The 16,386-nt window shown below is 38.3% G+C and overlaps 1 protein-coding gene across 1 annotated transcript in view; it reads right to left on the bottom strand.

Annotated features, from left to right (window-relative positions):
* Positions 1–14,639, bottom strand: part of LOC150077254 (dyslexia-associated protein KIAA0319) — a 281,532-nt gene extending 266,893 nt beyond the window's left edge. Inside the window, exons 1-2 of the mRNA XM_090386205.1 lie at positions 14,511–14,639; positions 10,007–10,140 (exon numbers count right to left, since the gene is read on the bottom strand). The gene's annotated coding sequence lies outside the window, so the exon portion shown is untranslated. The remainder of the gene's footprint in view (positions 1–10,006; positions 10,141–14,510) is intronic.
* Positions 14,640–16,386: the final 1,747 nt, after the last annotated feature.

Genomic DNA, 16,386 nt, shown 5'->3' with positions numbered 1-16,386 from the left:
ACACTAAAAAGCATATGGAAAGGTATAAACTAAGCTGAGCAATTAGAATCTTATTTTTTGAATGCAGATCCTTCGACTGAATGGAGCACAATGTTCAAAACAGAGCTTTAAAAATTTTTAGTTCCATACCATGAAATCCACAAAGATCTATCAAGCAAAGGTAAGTAGACCCAGATAACTGATTTTTTTAAAGAGAGTAGAAGATACATGAAATCTAGATGTTGCAGAAGAACTTCAGAAGGTGAAGATATTCTGTAACAGAGAAAACGTTCTCATTTGATTGTGCTTAGCAGCAATGAAAAGGAAGAAAATTAAATGAATGTACATTATTTGACATATATGTATCACAGTTTGTTATTATTATTTTTAATAAAAATTAAGTTATTGATAGTCATAAAAAAAAAAAAAAAAATTGTGTATTTTGTTAGCTTTTGGAACGTAACCTCACTTTTTGTACTGGTTTTTAGACCCGTCTCACACAGTTTTGCACTACGCAAGACTTTATAGGAACCTAACTACCATGTTACACAAGGGCTACCTGTCATCCATTAATTACAAAGATTATTACTTTATAGAACATCTTAATAACAATATATAAGTTTATGTTCTTGAAAGTTAGCTGTTTAGTTCAATTACAACTGTATAATATTTATTACTCTCCTCCAATATATATAGTTGGGTTTTTACATGCAGGTGGACAAACATACTAACAACAAGCAATAGTATGCATATACACTATATGAAGACAATATAGCGTATATGCTATATTGTTAAATATGCATATAAACTTATGAGCCAAAACATTATAACTGCCTACCTAACAGCATGTTGGGCTGCCTTTCACTGTGTGATAACCACTTGCACTCAGCATGGCATTCACTCCAAGAGACCACAGAAAGTGTCTTCAGGTAACATGGACCAGCAGAACAGAAGGATGTCCTGGAGTTAGTAATGGAGCAACTGGTGTGGACTGGCAAATTCTGCACTCCGTCACATCCCCCCAATTCAAAAGGATTGATTTCAGGGGAATTTAGTGGCCAGGGAAGCAAATAAAAATGCTTCGAAATGATCCTTGAACCATTCCTGCACAATGCAGCCCTTGTGATAAAGGAGCATTGTTTCGTTGAAAGAATCCAGTACCATCTGAAGACACACATTCAACAAGTATGGAAAAACTTGGTCCAATGCCAAGTAGGATCTGGCAGTGAGGATATGTTCAATGGGGATGAGAGAGGACCCAGTGATGTCAATGAAAACATCCACCAAACCATGATACCTGGTTTTGTCTAAATGTGCAGTCTGATTTAGAATAGGATGCAAGAAAGCAAGCTTATGCAGCATCAGCCAAAATAAAAAAAAAATAAAACGCAACACGATCCCATTTCACCCATCCATTCATTCCAAATATCTCTCCAGCTCAGCCTTAAATTTAATTAGGCTATCAACTTCCATAACAAAAGATGGAAGTCTGTTCCACGAACTAACTACCCGCTGGCTAAAGGCAAAAGTCCACACATCTATCCTACAACTGTTTTTCCTCAATTTGAATTTATGCTCTCTCAGGTGATTATTCTGAGCAAGAGGAAGAATCCCATCAGCATTGAGCATGCTCAAACCATCAAGGCTTTATACCTCAATCAGGTCACCTCACAGGTGCCTAGTCTCCAAACACTGTAATCTGCAAAACTTAAGCCTTTCTTCGTAAAAGCAACCCTTCGTTCCATTCACTAATCTTGTTGCCCTTCTCTGTACTCATTCCAACAGCTTTACATCCATCTTAAAATGAGGACTCCAGACCTGTATACAGTACTCAAGATGTGGCTTGACATCTTGAGTACATTGCCTTATACAAGGGGATAATCACCTCCTTATCCCTGCTAGAAAATTTCCTGCATATCATTGACAAGACAACCATGAGCTACTCTTACAGACCATCTGCACACTGCTCACAAAACTTCATATCTGCCTGCACAATTACCCCCAGGTCCTTTTCATTCTCTACCACTGTCAATGTAGTACCACAGAGTTGATACGTTGCACTGGGGTTACTGCTTCCCATATGTAGTACTTTACATTTGCCAATGTTAAACTTCATTTGCCACCTCTCGGCCCATCTGCTCAACTTTTCTATATCCTGTTGCAGCAGCGTACAGTCATTAGCATCCTTAACAACTCTGCCAACCTTTCTATCATCTGCAAACTTGGACATTAAGCTTGATATACCATCATCAATATCATCTATAAATACAGAAAACAATAATGCACCCAACACTGAACCCTGAGGGACTCCACTAATAACATTAGTCCATGATGAGCAGTGTCCATTGATTACCACTCTCTGTCTTCTCCTACTCAACCATCCCTTTATCCATAGCAGCATTTTTCCTCCAATTCCACACTGCTCCAATTTGTACAGCAATCTTCCATGTGCAACAGTATCAAAAGCCTTTCTAAGATCCAAAGATATGATATTAAAGTTCTTCCCTCCATCCAGTTCCTTTGTGGCCACATCATAGTATCCATCAACTTGGTCAAGCAAGACTTTCCCTTAACAAAACTATGCTGTGTCTGAGCTATAACTGAAGTCTTGTCTAGATGATCCTGCAATGCTTCTATAACCAGTGCCTCCATTAATTTTCCTGGAACAGAAGTTAAACTAACAGGTCTATAATTACTTGTGTCGCCCTTTGATCCTCCTTTGTGAATTGGGGTCACATCTGCACATCTCCAGTCCATGGGTACCTCCCCTGAGTCCAAGGAAGCTCTCATAATTAATTTTGCTAAGGGTTTGCTTACTTCTTTTGCTGCCTCCTTTAATATAACTGATAGATCCCATCCACCCGGGGTGCCTTTTTTTATGTTTATCTTCAACAATTTCTCCTCCACTTTCCTCTCAGTTATTATAAAATCATCTAGCTAACTGCCAGAGTTTAATGCACCTCTGGCATTCCCCTCCCTGAATAACTCCTCATGTGTGAATGTAGATACAAAATACTCATTTAGTTTGATAGCCACCTGAGCAGGATCATCAACAGTTGAACCATCAATATCCAGTGGACCAATTTGATTCATCCCTTTCCTTCTCGAGTTTACATAGATAAAGAACTCTTTGTTGTTTTTCTTTGCATCCTTTGCCAAAGATTTCTCATAATCTGCCTTTGCCTGCCTACTCTCCTTTGTAAATTGGTTACAGACCAGCTTATATCTATCATAAGCTTCCATGTCACCAATTAATTTATATGTATCCCATGCATTTTTCTTCTCTATCATATGTCTCATTAGTTCATCTGACATCCATTTAGGCCTAAACCTTGAACAATATTTCTTAGTTGGTATGTAAAGCCTAGTAACTTCCAAGATAAATTCTTTGAATGCTGTTGGTAACATCATCAGTTGGTCCCACCATATAGAATTTAAATACTGTCTAAGATCACTGTAGTCGCCTTTACGAAAGCAAAAATCCTTCCCTTTACACCTGATGGTAGTTACCTCTTTGAGTAAATCCCACATCAGCACACTGTGATCACTGCCACCTAGTGGTTCCTTTATCTGCAGATTCTCAATGCATGAAGAATCATTACTGATAATCAGATCAAGATTATTATTCCCTCTAGTTGCCTCCCAAACATGCTGATGTAGAAAACAATCATCCAATAAATCCATAAAAGCCTTGCCTGCTTGTGTGGATTTATTGGATGCAAGTGACCAACCTACAAATTCCAGTCAATATCCGGGAAATTAAAATCCCCTATTATAAGACTCTCTGATTTACTGGCCCACTCTATTTCCCTGTACAGTTTCTTATTATACTCATCAGAGTCATTAGGCCTATACCACACTCCTACTCTCAATTTTGATCTCCCAATGCTTATGTCACATCAAACTGATTTGACACTGCACTGTCCAGTGATGTCGACTGGCTGCACTTCCTTGGATTTTGTGTTTCTTAACTAATAACATAACCCCTCATCCCTTCCAATCCTGTCTATTCTTCCTGTACCCATCGTACTCTCCAAATTCCAGTTCTGCATTCCGTATATCTGTGTGACACCACGTCTCTGATATCCCAACAATGTCTGCCTTTGATGTTTTGAGCAATACCTCAAATTCATCAAATTTATTTACAAAACTCCTAGCATTGGTGTACACGCAAGTATATATGCACTTGTTCCTATTCTTAACACATGGGTTGTGTTCCTAACACAACCCATGTGTTTACTTGTACCGCAATGACTCCCAGCAGTCTCTGAAATACCTCCATCTTGTTTTCCAGGCTGCTGTTCATTCCAATAGAAGCTGTGCAAGAATCACTTTCACCTCTGCCAGTGTCTACCATCAATCTATTAGTCCTTGTATCCCCCCCCCAAGCTAGCAGTTTTCCCAACCTTCCTAACACTGCCTCGATAGCATCAGCAAATATCCTTGCACCCTGTAGAAGCAGTCCCTCCTGTTAACAAGTACAGGCCAGGTTGCAGCTGTTCACCTGACTGCTATCAAATACACACCCATCTATTGGCATGATAGAGCTAGAGCCTTCATTCATAGACCAGGTGACTTTTCTAGTTGCTCACTGTCCAGGAATGGTGCTCCCATGCTCACTGCAAGCAAAGATGTCAATGACAGTCAGTTACTTGGACACACATGCAGGTTGCCTACTCCATACGCCTATCTGAAAGAGCATCCACTGGATGGTGTACTCAGAAACATTTCTCTGTGCACCCTGGTTGTGGTCAGCCATTAATTGAGAGACTGGGAGCTGTCTGTTGTCCCAACAGCACATGCCAACTACCATTTACGTCAACTGTCAACAAGTTGTGGTCTCCCTATTGTGCCATTATGGACTTTGGATCATTCCTGCCACACCTTCACTACAGTGACCCTCAAATAGCTAACAAGGCCTGCAATTAGTGAGATGTTGGTCTCCTGCATTCCTAGCACCACAAATCATTCACCATTCAGATTGTCAGGTTCTTTTATTTCTCCATTGCACAAACTTCATACTGATGAACTGACAGGCACTATCCATGCTGTCACTATATACGCTGCACCAGTCAGTGACATCATTAATAGGTGCAGTGGGATGCTTCCAATCATGGAAGCATCCCACTGCATTTTTTTGGCTATTGAGTGGTGCTGACCCACCTAATAAAAAAACTCTCCACACATGACAAGGAACATGTCATATGCGGAATGTCATGTGTCATATGCAGACAAGGAACATGTCATGACTCAGACCAGACCAGCAAAGCAAAAGGCTCAAACTAATGGGAGTCTGTGGCTCAGGGGAAAACTGGGGGGGGGAGTTGTCCTCTGAATCACAGCCTTGATGTTTGTGGAGCAATCAGGAACGGAACATGATATTTGCAAGTGGAATGGTCTTTGTGTGTGTGTGCGATGTAAGGAGTGTGAGGAAATCAGGTGCCAACTCAGGGGTGTTATGGGCCTATATGAGAGCTTGAAGGACAGGGTGGATGCCCTCGAAGGATTTAAATTGAGGGGCCCCATCAAGCACTCAGCTGCCCACATCAATGCCAGAGCTTGCACCTGAACATCATGCAACACACCAGCAACCCCCAGGGCAGAATGCATTGGTCCCAAAGGAACTAGTTGTTGTTGGTGACTCTATTGTCAGGGAAACGGAAACTATTGTGCCAAAAGGATAGGTGGAACAGGACCAGGGTGTCTGTTGATGACGTTGTAGAGCAGATATCATCTTTTAAGGGCACAAAGGGTGATATTGTTGTACACATTGGCACTAATGATATTAAGAGTAGGAGACCAGCGGAATTAATTAACAAGTAAAGTTCAAAGTTGAAAAAAAGCCGTGAGTTAGGGTTCAATTTGAAAGTGTCTGCAATTCTGCCAAAGACACGATAGAAGGGTGTATATGATGAGAGCCTTGTCGATCAATTCGGTCCTGGAGAGATTGTGCAAAGCTCAAGGGGTAGAATTTTTCTCAGCCTGGTCAGTGCTTGTTAACAGGATAGACTGACACTTAAATAGAAAGGATGCAAGAATATTTGCTGATGCTATCGAGGCAGAGTTAGTTGGGTCGGAAAACTGCTAGCTTGGGGGGGGGATACATGAACTAATAGATTAACAGTAGCCGCTGGCAGAGGTGAAAGTGATTCTTGCACTGCTTCTATTGGAATGAGCAGCAGCCTGGAAAACAAGGTGCAGGGGATTCCAGAGACTGATGGGAGTCATTGCGGAACAAGAAAATACACCAGCTGTGTTAGGGTAGCTAAGAATAGGAACAGGTGCATGTATATTTGAGTGTACACCAATGCTAGGAGTTTGATAAATAATTTTGATGAATTTGAGGTGTTGGTCAAAACATCAAAGGCAGATATTGTTGGGATATCAGAGACGTGGTGTCACTCAGATATAAGGATGTAGAAATTGAATTTGGGGAGTACAGTGTGTACAGGAAGGATAGACAGGATAGGAAGGGTGGAGGGGTTATGCTATTGGTTACGAACCACATAAAAGCCAAGCAAGTACAGCCAGTCAACATGGCTGGACAGTGCAGTATCGAGTCAGTTTGGTGTGACATAAGCACTGGAAAGCAAAATTGAGAGTAGGAGTGTGTTAGAGGCCTAATAACTCTAATGAGTATAATAAACAACTCTACAGAGAAATAGATTAGGGCCAGTAAATCAGTGTCTTATAATGGAGAATTTTAATTTCCCAGATATTCACTGGAATTTGTGCTTTGGACACACACTAACAACACGTTTGTTGATTTATTGGATAATTTTTTTCTAGAGCAACATGTTTCGGAGGTAACTAGAGGTAATAATACTCTTGATCTGATTATCCGTGGTGATTCTTCATGTATTAAGAATCTGCAGATAAAGGAACCACTAGGTGGCAGTGATCACATTGTACTGAAGTGGGATTTACTCAAAGCGGTAACTACCATCAAGGGTAAAGGGAAGGGCTTTTGCTTTCGTAACGGCAGCTACAGTGGTCTGAGACAGTATTTAAATTCTATACGTTGGGACCAACTGATGACGTTACCAACAGAAAATTCAAAATGGGAAGCATTCAGAGAAATAATCTTGAAAGCTACTGGGCTTTTCATACCAACTAAGAAACATTGTTCAAGATTTAGGCCTAAATGGATGTCAGATGAACTAATTAGACATGTGACAGAGAAGAAAAATGCACAGGATACATACAAATTAACAAGTGACACTGAAGCCTATGATAGATATAAGCTGGTCTGTAACCAAGTCACAAAGTATGTTAGGTAGACAAGGGCAGATTATGAGAAATCTTTGGCAAAGGACGCAAAGAAAAACAGCAACGAGTTTTTTACTTATGCAAACTCGAGAAGGAAAGGGATGAATCAGATTGGTCCACTGGATATCGCTGGTTGAACTGTTGATGATCCTGGTCAGGTAGCTAACAAACTAAGTGAGTATTTTTCATCTACATTCACACATGAAGAGTTATTCAAGGAGGGGGAATGCCAGAGCTGCATTAAACTCTGGCAGTAAGCTAGATAATCTTGTAATAACTGAGAGTAAAGTGGAGGAGAAATTGTTGAAGATAAACATAAGAAAGACACCTCGGGTGGATGGAATCTATCCGGTTATATTAAAGGAGGCAGCAAAGGAAGTAAGCAAACCCTTGGCCATAATTATCAGAGCTTCACTGGACTCAGGGGAGGTACCCATGGACTGGAGATATGCAAATGTGACCCCAATCCAGAAATGAGGATCAAAGGGAGACACAGGTAATTCCAGATGTTAGTTTAACTTCTGTTCCAGTGAAATGAATGGAGGCACTGGTTGAAGAAGCATTGCAGAATCATCTAGACAAAGCTTCAGTTATAGCTTGGACAGAGCATGGGTTTGTTAAGGGGATGTCTTGTCTGACCAATTTGATTGGATACTATGATGTGGTCACAAAGGAACTGGAAGCAAAGAATAATTTTGATATCATATATTTGGATCTTAGAAAGGCTTTTGATACTGTTGCACATGGAAGACTGCTGTACAAATTGGAGCAGTGTAGCATTGGATGCAAATTGCTGCTACAGATAAAGAGGTGGTTGAGTGGAAGAAGACAGAGAGTGGTAATCAATGGACACTGCTCTTCTTGGATTGATGTTATTAGTGGAGTCCCCCAGGGTTCATTGTTGGGTCCATTGTTGTTTTCAGTATTTATTAATGATGGTATATCGGGCTTAATGTCCAAGTTTGCAGATCGATCCGAAGGTCGGCACGATTGATAATGACAGTACACTGTTGCAACAGGATCTAGAAAAGTTGAGCAGGTGGGCTGAGAGGTGGCAAGTGAAGTTTAACATTGACAAATGTAAAGTATTGCATATGGGAAGCAGTAACCCCAGAGTAACATATCAACTGCGTGGTACTACACCAACAGTGGTAAAGATTGAAAAGGACCTGAGGGTAATTGTGCCAGCAGATATGAAGTTTTCTGAGCAGTGCAGATGGTCTGCAAGAGTAGCTCATGGTGTCTTGTCAATGATATATAAAGAATTTTTCTAGCAGGGATAAAGAAATGATTATCCCCTTATACAAGGCAATGGTCAGGCCCCACTTTGATACAGTATACAGGTCTGGAGGCCTCATTTTAAGAAGAATGTAGAGCTGTTGGAACGAGTACAGAGAAGGGCAACAAAATCAATGAATGGAACAAAGGGTTGCTCTTATGAAGAAAGACTTAAGTTTTGCAAATTATGGTGTCTGGAGACTAGGCGCCTGCGAGGTAATCTGATTAAGGTGTATAAAGCTTTGAATGGTTTGAGCATGCTCAATGCTGATAGGATTCTTCCCCTTCTCGGAATAATCGCCTCAGAGGGCATAAATTCAAATTGAGGAAAGACTGTTTTAGGATAGATGTGCGGAAGTTTGCCTTTATCCAGCGGGTCGTTGATTGCTGGAACAAACTTCCATCTGTCGTTGTAGAAGCTGATAGCTTAAATAGATTCAAGGCAGAACTAGACAAACATTTGGAGAAAGTGGATGGGTGAAAGAAGAGAGTGCGTTTTTTTGGCTGATGGTCTCTAAGTTTGCTTTCTTGCATCATGTGCCTTAGCTAATGCTAAAATGGTAGCATAGAAGATACGATCCCGAATTGTGGTGCAAACTACATTAATGAAGCAATTAAAAGGTTAAAATGGTCATCTGAGAAACATGTACTAGACCCATTCACGGCACTGATTTAGCATTGTGAATGACCATGTACTTTCAACATGAGTTTCTTCAAACTGAGCCCCATAAAACAAGCACAATATTTGTCAGTGTTGAGAAAGACTATATTAGGGCCATAAATGTTTAAAGGCTCTCCATATATGCAATATGAGACCCAACATCAGATTTAGTGGGGTGAGAAGGTCAAAATATATTCATCTCATCTTTGAATTCTTATTATTGCAGTGATTCACAAGCTGGGCAATGCTGTGTATTTTAGAGGCTGCCACTAATTTAATATTTAGGTGGATAAAGATGGAATACTACTATTGAAAGTTGATGAATTTTAACATGGGTTTTACATACATTTTTAACATACACACACAATGTTCTGAAATTTCAAATCATGATTTTAACATTATTATTGCAAAAATGTACATTTTATGCATTTGTATAGTTCAATTACACATTAAAATTAAATTTTATTTTATTTATCAATGAGGTTTTATAGTTTGGTCAGTGTATGATGTCTATGTTTGACAACATTTAGTTGACAGATGGTATGTTATACCATCAGCAGTGTTTTCTCACATGCTAACTGCATAAATATCAAAATTTCATGACCCCAAAAATACATCTTAATGAATATTTTATTTCTCCAATTCAGTTTCATGTAGTGTATCACACTAATTCGGTCAGTCTTTGCTTTGTATTATTTATAACGAAAAAGCAGATCAACTGGATTAAGATAACCCTAATTAATGTTAAAACAGTTACTAACACAGATCAAGCAAATATGTCAAAATTTCATACACAAATAACTTCTTTGTGACTGATACCTTGTTTATAAGAGGACTGGGCACAAATGTTATTCCCATTTTCTTACTGAGCTATAAAAATTGGATTTGTGTCAGGGATAATTTCCACACACCATGGGAGGATTAACATTTTTCCTTCTCAGTGCCTCTTCTACCTATTGCAGGAAAAAAATTTAGGATTAACTGTAGTCATAAAACTACTTAAAATAAAACACAGCAATTATTGTTTTAGTTGTTGTTGTGTAAATATACCAAATCTTTCTAAATTATAAATAGGAAATATAATCATTTGTTATTATAGAAATGCTGACAGTTAACAAGCTCAGTGTACTGATTTCCATTCTCAACCTTATAAAAAATGCCATCTTGGCAGTGCACTATGGCTATAGTTGCTAATATGCCATTCAACCCTAAAAATAAAATCCTATATTACTGTATGATATGCAGCTTCAGCATCAAGAGATATTTGTGAGACTTAGATGGCACTCTGGCTGCACACAATTATCCCTGCAGTGAACAAATCAAATTTAATGGCAGAAAACTATGTAAAGTGACTTTCATTGCCGATTTTTTTTTTTTGGCAACTTGTTAACAGGCCAATTATTCTGCAGCTTGGCCTTAATTTTTTTTCGTCACTATTCTGGGGTGACTTCTGTTTAGTGCTAGAAATCATAAAAACCATATTAATTAATTTACTTCCTTAATTCAATTTATTTTACTATGCTCACAATAAGTAGTCACATCCTAATGAAAGAACGTAAAAGTAAATCTAGAAATGTTTTTAACCATATGATGTAATTTATTATTTAGTGCTATTTAATAGCTTTATTGCATTCTATAGCTCAAGCTAAGCTTTGCAATTGCAACATGCAATAAGTTAAACTTTGTTTTCATGTGAAATAAAACAGACTTTTTTTAAAAAAAACTGGCTAAACTCCAGGTCTTTGGGTACAAGTTGTTTCTCTGCAGTGGGTGTGGTCTTAAACAGAGATATTGTATGGTCGTGTTCTGTGATTAGGCGATTATTATGAATGCCTTTGCTATCGTTAGTCTTAGTTAGGGTGTTTATCCTCACCTTACGGCTGTTTTTATAACGGAAAACGAGTTCCCTATTTAAAAACAGAGGCCGATATTTTAACAAAGATTAGTTTTTACACAACTTCGGGAGGGATTTAAGCAAAAAACGTGGTTATTTTTGAAAATTTGTAATTATTTTCACTCATTTTAATTCTGTATTGCCGTTTCTCTTTATCTTTATTTAGATTTCAATGTATTACGATGTCTTTTGCATGTTACATGTGGGCAGGGACTTGTACCCAAAAACTGGAGATTTACCAAAAAATTAACTAAACCATCTATAAACAAATTCTATAATTTCATTTAACTAAGTTGGTAAAATATCCTTCTTACAAAACATTTTTAACATTGTTACTGAAGGATTTATGGTGCAATGGCAACTAAAAGTCATTATGTACAATAATATTCCTAAGATTATCTCTGTATGCAGAAATACCTAGATAACCACTCGTGTTCTTTTTTGCTCATTTCTTTCGGAAATGAGCAAATTCTTACGTTTAATCACCCTTCCCAATGAATCACAATGACATTTTCCCCCTCCAGTTAATAGAACAGCAGACAACAGCCAAAGTAACTACTCTTAGTTATCTCCCTTACACCATTTATAAACTACCTATAAATACAATGCAATATAACAAAATATGCTGAAAGAGCACAGTAACATTTCAATGACTTGCTATAATTAGCACTAAATGGTATCAGTATTAAATGCAATAATAACTTATTGCTGCATTTAATATTTATATCAATCATACCCTAGAAGTCACATAATACTAACTTATAAGTAGTGAAGTTATATGGGGCTATTCCATTTTAATGGACTAACACTTATTTGAAATAAATAGATATTAACCTCATTATTTTTTTGCAAATATAAACAAAAATTTAATTTTACAATACTTTTGGAAAGCATATAGATAAAAAGAATGAGAGAATTACATCATGAGAAAACTTCCTATAACACTTCCTTTCATATACCACTATATAAAATAAGCTTAAGCACTATATAAAATAGTGATACTTAAAATCTGTTTGATTACAAATAAGGCCAGCCACAGTTTCATTCCACAACAACCAGACCATCATCGATAAAGCTATCACCTTAATTATTTAAGTTAAAAGAGCATACAGGGCATTCGTAACAAGTTTTTCATAAATTTCAGGAATGATTTTAGGTGCAAAACGAAAATGATACAAAGGGTACTAGGAAAGTTTTGCAATACAGCTTTGTTTATTTAATTTTTTCAAAGTAATTTCCTCTACATTCAATACACCTCTCCATCCTCCGAAACCAATCTTTAAACCAGTTCTGCCAAGTTTCCTAGGGAGTAAAGCACACTCGTTGTCCCAAGCCCGTAGAAGGTCCTCATCACTGGAAAACCGCCTCCCTTTTAGCTTCATTTTCACATGCGGGAACAGTGCAAAGTCGCAGGGAGCAAGGTCTGGACTGTAGGGAGGGTGCTCGAGAAGTTTCAGTCCTGTCGTGGTCAAATATTCGGTGCAGGCTTTGGCGCGGTGAGCTGGAGCATTTTCGTGATGGAGGTACCAGGTGTCCATTCTTGCCTTTGGCCGCAGGTTCTTCATAGATCCAATGACTTTAGGCAGGCATTGTCCAGTATACCACTTAGCTGTGACTGTCTTCTGCGTGTCCAAAACGACACGTTCCACAATTCCACTCGATTTGAAAAATACAGCTATCATTTTCTTCTTTACAGATCGGGATTTTCTGACAATTACGGGTGTGTCGTCATCATCAAAGACCCAAACTTTGTTTTGAGCCTTGGTCGGCAGATCGTAATAGTACAGTCAAGTCTCGTCACCTGTCACGATGTTGTTCACATACCGAGATTGTCCCTTATCAAACTTTTTTAACATCTCCCGGCACCAAGTCACACGTCGTGTCATCTGCTCGTCAGTCAGTTGATGCGGCACCCAGAGAGAACAAAGTTTCTTCACGTGCAAATGATCTTGCAGAATCGAACGAATTGCTGGTGCATTTAGGCCCAAAGTATCCTCTATCTGTTGGTAGGTCACTCGCCTGTTTTCGTCAAGCATTTTCCTCACAGCAGTAACGTTTTCCTCCGTAACTGACGTTTGTGGCCTTCCCGGCCTCTCAGAATCCTCCAGAGTGAAATTTCCCCTTTGGAATTCTCTATACCACCTGAATATCGTTGTACAATGTGGACAATCATCATCTAGTGCAAGAGTCATTTCTTCTAAGCACTGGTCTATGGTTAAACCACACACGAAATTATACCGCAAAACTGGCCTTATCTCATTTCGTGACCACGATGGCATCGCAAGCACTTTACACTCTCACTACTAATGAATGACTGAGCCCATCGACTTGGCGCGGCGGCTACTATGCACGTATGAACATGTCTCAACATGCAGCAATAAGCAGCTTCCTGTGATTCATTGTTGCGTCATATTGCAAAACTTTCCTAGTACCCTTTGTATAATGCATTTTTTTTTTTTTTTTTTTTTTTTTTTGCTAATTATCTGATATATCCATCCTTCCATTATATTCAGATAACAGCAGATGGAAATAAAACAACCAGTGTCATTTACCTCCTGGTCACAAAAAGCACCAAATTTCAATAAAATTCTTGAATTAGTCAACATTTCAGTTCAAATAAGATGATCTTATTTTTTTTATTCAACTTTATTTGTGTAAAACGAGCATATATTGTTTAGAAAGAAATATTATTTTAAAATCTAATCACGAAAACGAGGGGAATGCCATACTTCCTTCCCACCCCATTTCACCGCTGGATAACAGATGCATACCATAAAACAGCTGGATGAGTTATTTTGAAAACAGTACTTGGTATATGGAAACAAAATAACAAAAATGTTATCACTGATAAAAACTGACTACAATTTTATCAAAAATAAAACTGTTAAGTCGAAATAATTCATTGTAAAAGAAATAGCATTTATCATCAATATATGTGGTAGTTTCGACGGATTAACATATTAGCTTTCACCCCTGTGGTGAAGTCCCTCGGCAATCCACAAAGGGTTTGTGCAGGACTCCCTGCGCTCGAGAGAGACTGCCCCCACCCTCATATACAAATCAGTAAGTAGAAGCCATTTCGATACCCATTACTCTATTTGCAGCCTTCAGGTGTATATTTACGCAGAACAATTACAATCAATTACATTTGAATATGCACGGATTCGGTGTAAGCAACTTAACCCCTATGGAATTTAAGCAGAAGAAAGTAAACAAGTCACAAAATCTCTACATGCATAAGTCGTTTTTCAATGAATTTTCATATTTCATATATAGACCAATGTGAGACGTATTTACTGCAACATTGAAAACCCGGTAAAAGCAATATGTTTCTTCGCGTAGACGTTTTTGGTGATAAATATATGTCTACACTTATTACCTACCATAAAAATTTAACTAACACACGTTATTAAATTATTAGTGACTTACTTCAAAATAGCGAGAAAAAATAAAAAAGAATTCTGTGCTGTTTCTTTCAGTTTAGAATACACAATTTCAGTAGCGCTTCAAGCACGCTTACTCATTTTCCTCCAGCTGTCCCGGATAGATTTTAATACTACTGACTAATACAGCATTCTATATCAGTCTAGGACGAGCTTCTGAGTGCTGACGGTTTACGCCATCTTGCGTTAAGGTTTTAAATCAATTTTGAAAACCAAACTTTATACTAAACAGTACCAAGACTCACCAAACGGGCTAACCTGTGCCGAACCAAGGTATTTCCGCACCCCGGGCAGAAAGATTAAATTGAGTAAGTATAAATGGATGTGAAAGTTACACAAGGTACCAGTAACTATAAGGAAAGTAGAAAAAGAAGCGTAGTAGATTAGTGAAAGATGAAAGAATGTTAATATCCTAGAGGTTATAATGAATTAAATAAATTATGGGCTAAATTGGCAAGCCAAAATAAAGTGGGGGAAATTTTACTGTAAAGTAAATTAGTACACAAAATATTAATACTGTAAAATGAAAATGGTATAGCTGTCATCAGATATGGGGGGAAACAATTTTAGTAAAAGGTCTAAAATAGGTAATGCACAAATGCTTGATCTGATGTCAGCAGAAATAAATATTGATACATGATCAGATATTTCATCAGGGGACTACACCTGGCCATGTATCAGGAACTGCGTTTCTATGCTTGTCCATAGTAGTAGAAAAAAAACCAAAAGCCAAAAAGGAATGAAATGAAATTAGCACTTTTTAATACAGTATGGACAAGGTAGTCCCAGTTCCTGATACATGGTGAGGTGTAGTCCCCTGATGAAATACCTGATTATGTATCAATATTTATTTCTGCTGACATCAGATCAAGCATTTGTTCATTACCTATATTATACCTTTACTAAAATTGTTTTCCCCAATATCTGATGATAGCCATACCATTTTCTTTTTATTTTAATTTTTATACCATTTTCATTTTTATTTGCATTTTATTAATACAAATATTTTGTGTACTAATTTTACTTTACAATTTCCCCCACTTTATATTGGCTTGGCAATTCAGCCCATAATTTACTTAATTCTTCATAACCTCTAGGATATTAACATCCTTTCACCTTTCACTAATCTACTACTCTTCTTTTTCTACTTTCCTCACCCTTATAGTTACTGGCACCTTGTATAACTTTCACATCCATTTATACTTACTCAATTTAATTTAATATTAATACAAATTACATATTCTCTTGCTTCCTTTAATGCAGCTTTGCGCTTTTAGGTGCATCTGTCGTACCTAATTTATTAATCTTGCTTTCACCGAAACCATTTCATCCACTGTTTAGCTCTTTCCTGTGTGACTTTTTAAACTTTTCTTTTTAAGAGTTACATTAAAAACCTATATGTACAGGGTGATTCACTACCAGTGCGACAAACTTGCAGGAGGTGTAGGGGGCACAAAGACAAATCTGAATCACATAGCATTGCAGGGTCCGAAATGCCTTCGTCATGCGGTAGAGGACGTTGAAAGGGAGGTCGCGTGAACAGCGATCCCGCTGGAAGTCAGCATTTACGAACCGGTTCCCGAGGCAGTAGGATGGACGAGTATTCAAACATTGAACTGGCCGACATGCACCTCGCGTATGGAGCTGCGGACTGTAACGGGCGCGCCGCTCTGCGTTTGTACCAGGAACGTTTCCCGCACAGGTTTGCTCCTCATCATACGATTTTCGCACGTGTGCACAGAAGGCTACGTGGGACTGATTGTTTCACGAGAGGTACCATGAATGGAGAGCGAACGACGAGGACGCTAGACAATGAGTAGAATGTCCTACGTCTTGCAGAAGGCAATCCGAGTACGAGTACT

This window comes from Mastigoproctus giganteus, chromosome 12 (genome assembly GCF_048544385.1).
Source record: "Mastigoproctus giganteus isolate SK-2022 chromosome 12, ASM4854438v1, whole genome shotgun sequence".
Taxonomy (NCBI): Eukaryota; Metazoa; Arthropoda; class Arachnida; order Uropygi; family Thelyphonidae; genus Mastigoproctus; species Mastigoproctus giganteus.
Note: the sequence above shows the minus strand (reverse complement) of the source record. Positions and strands in the feature narration are given on the sequence as shown.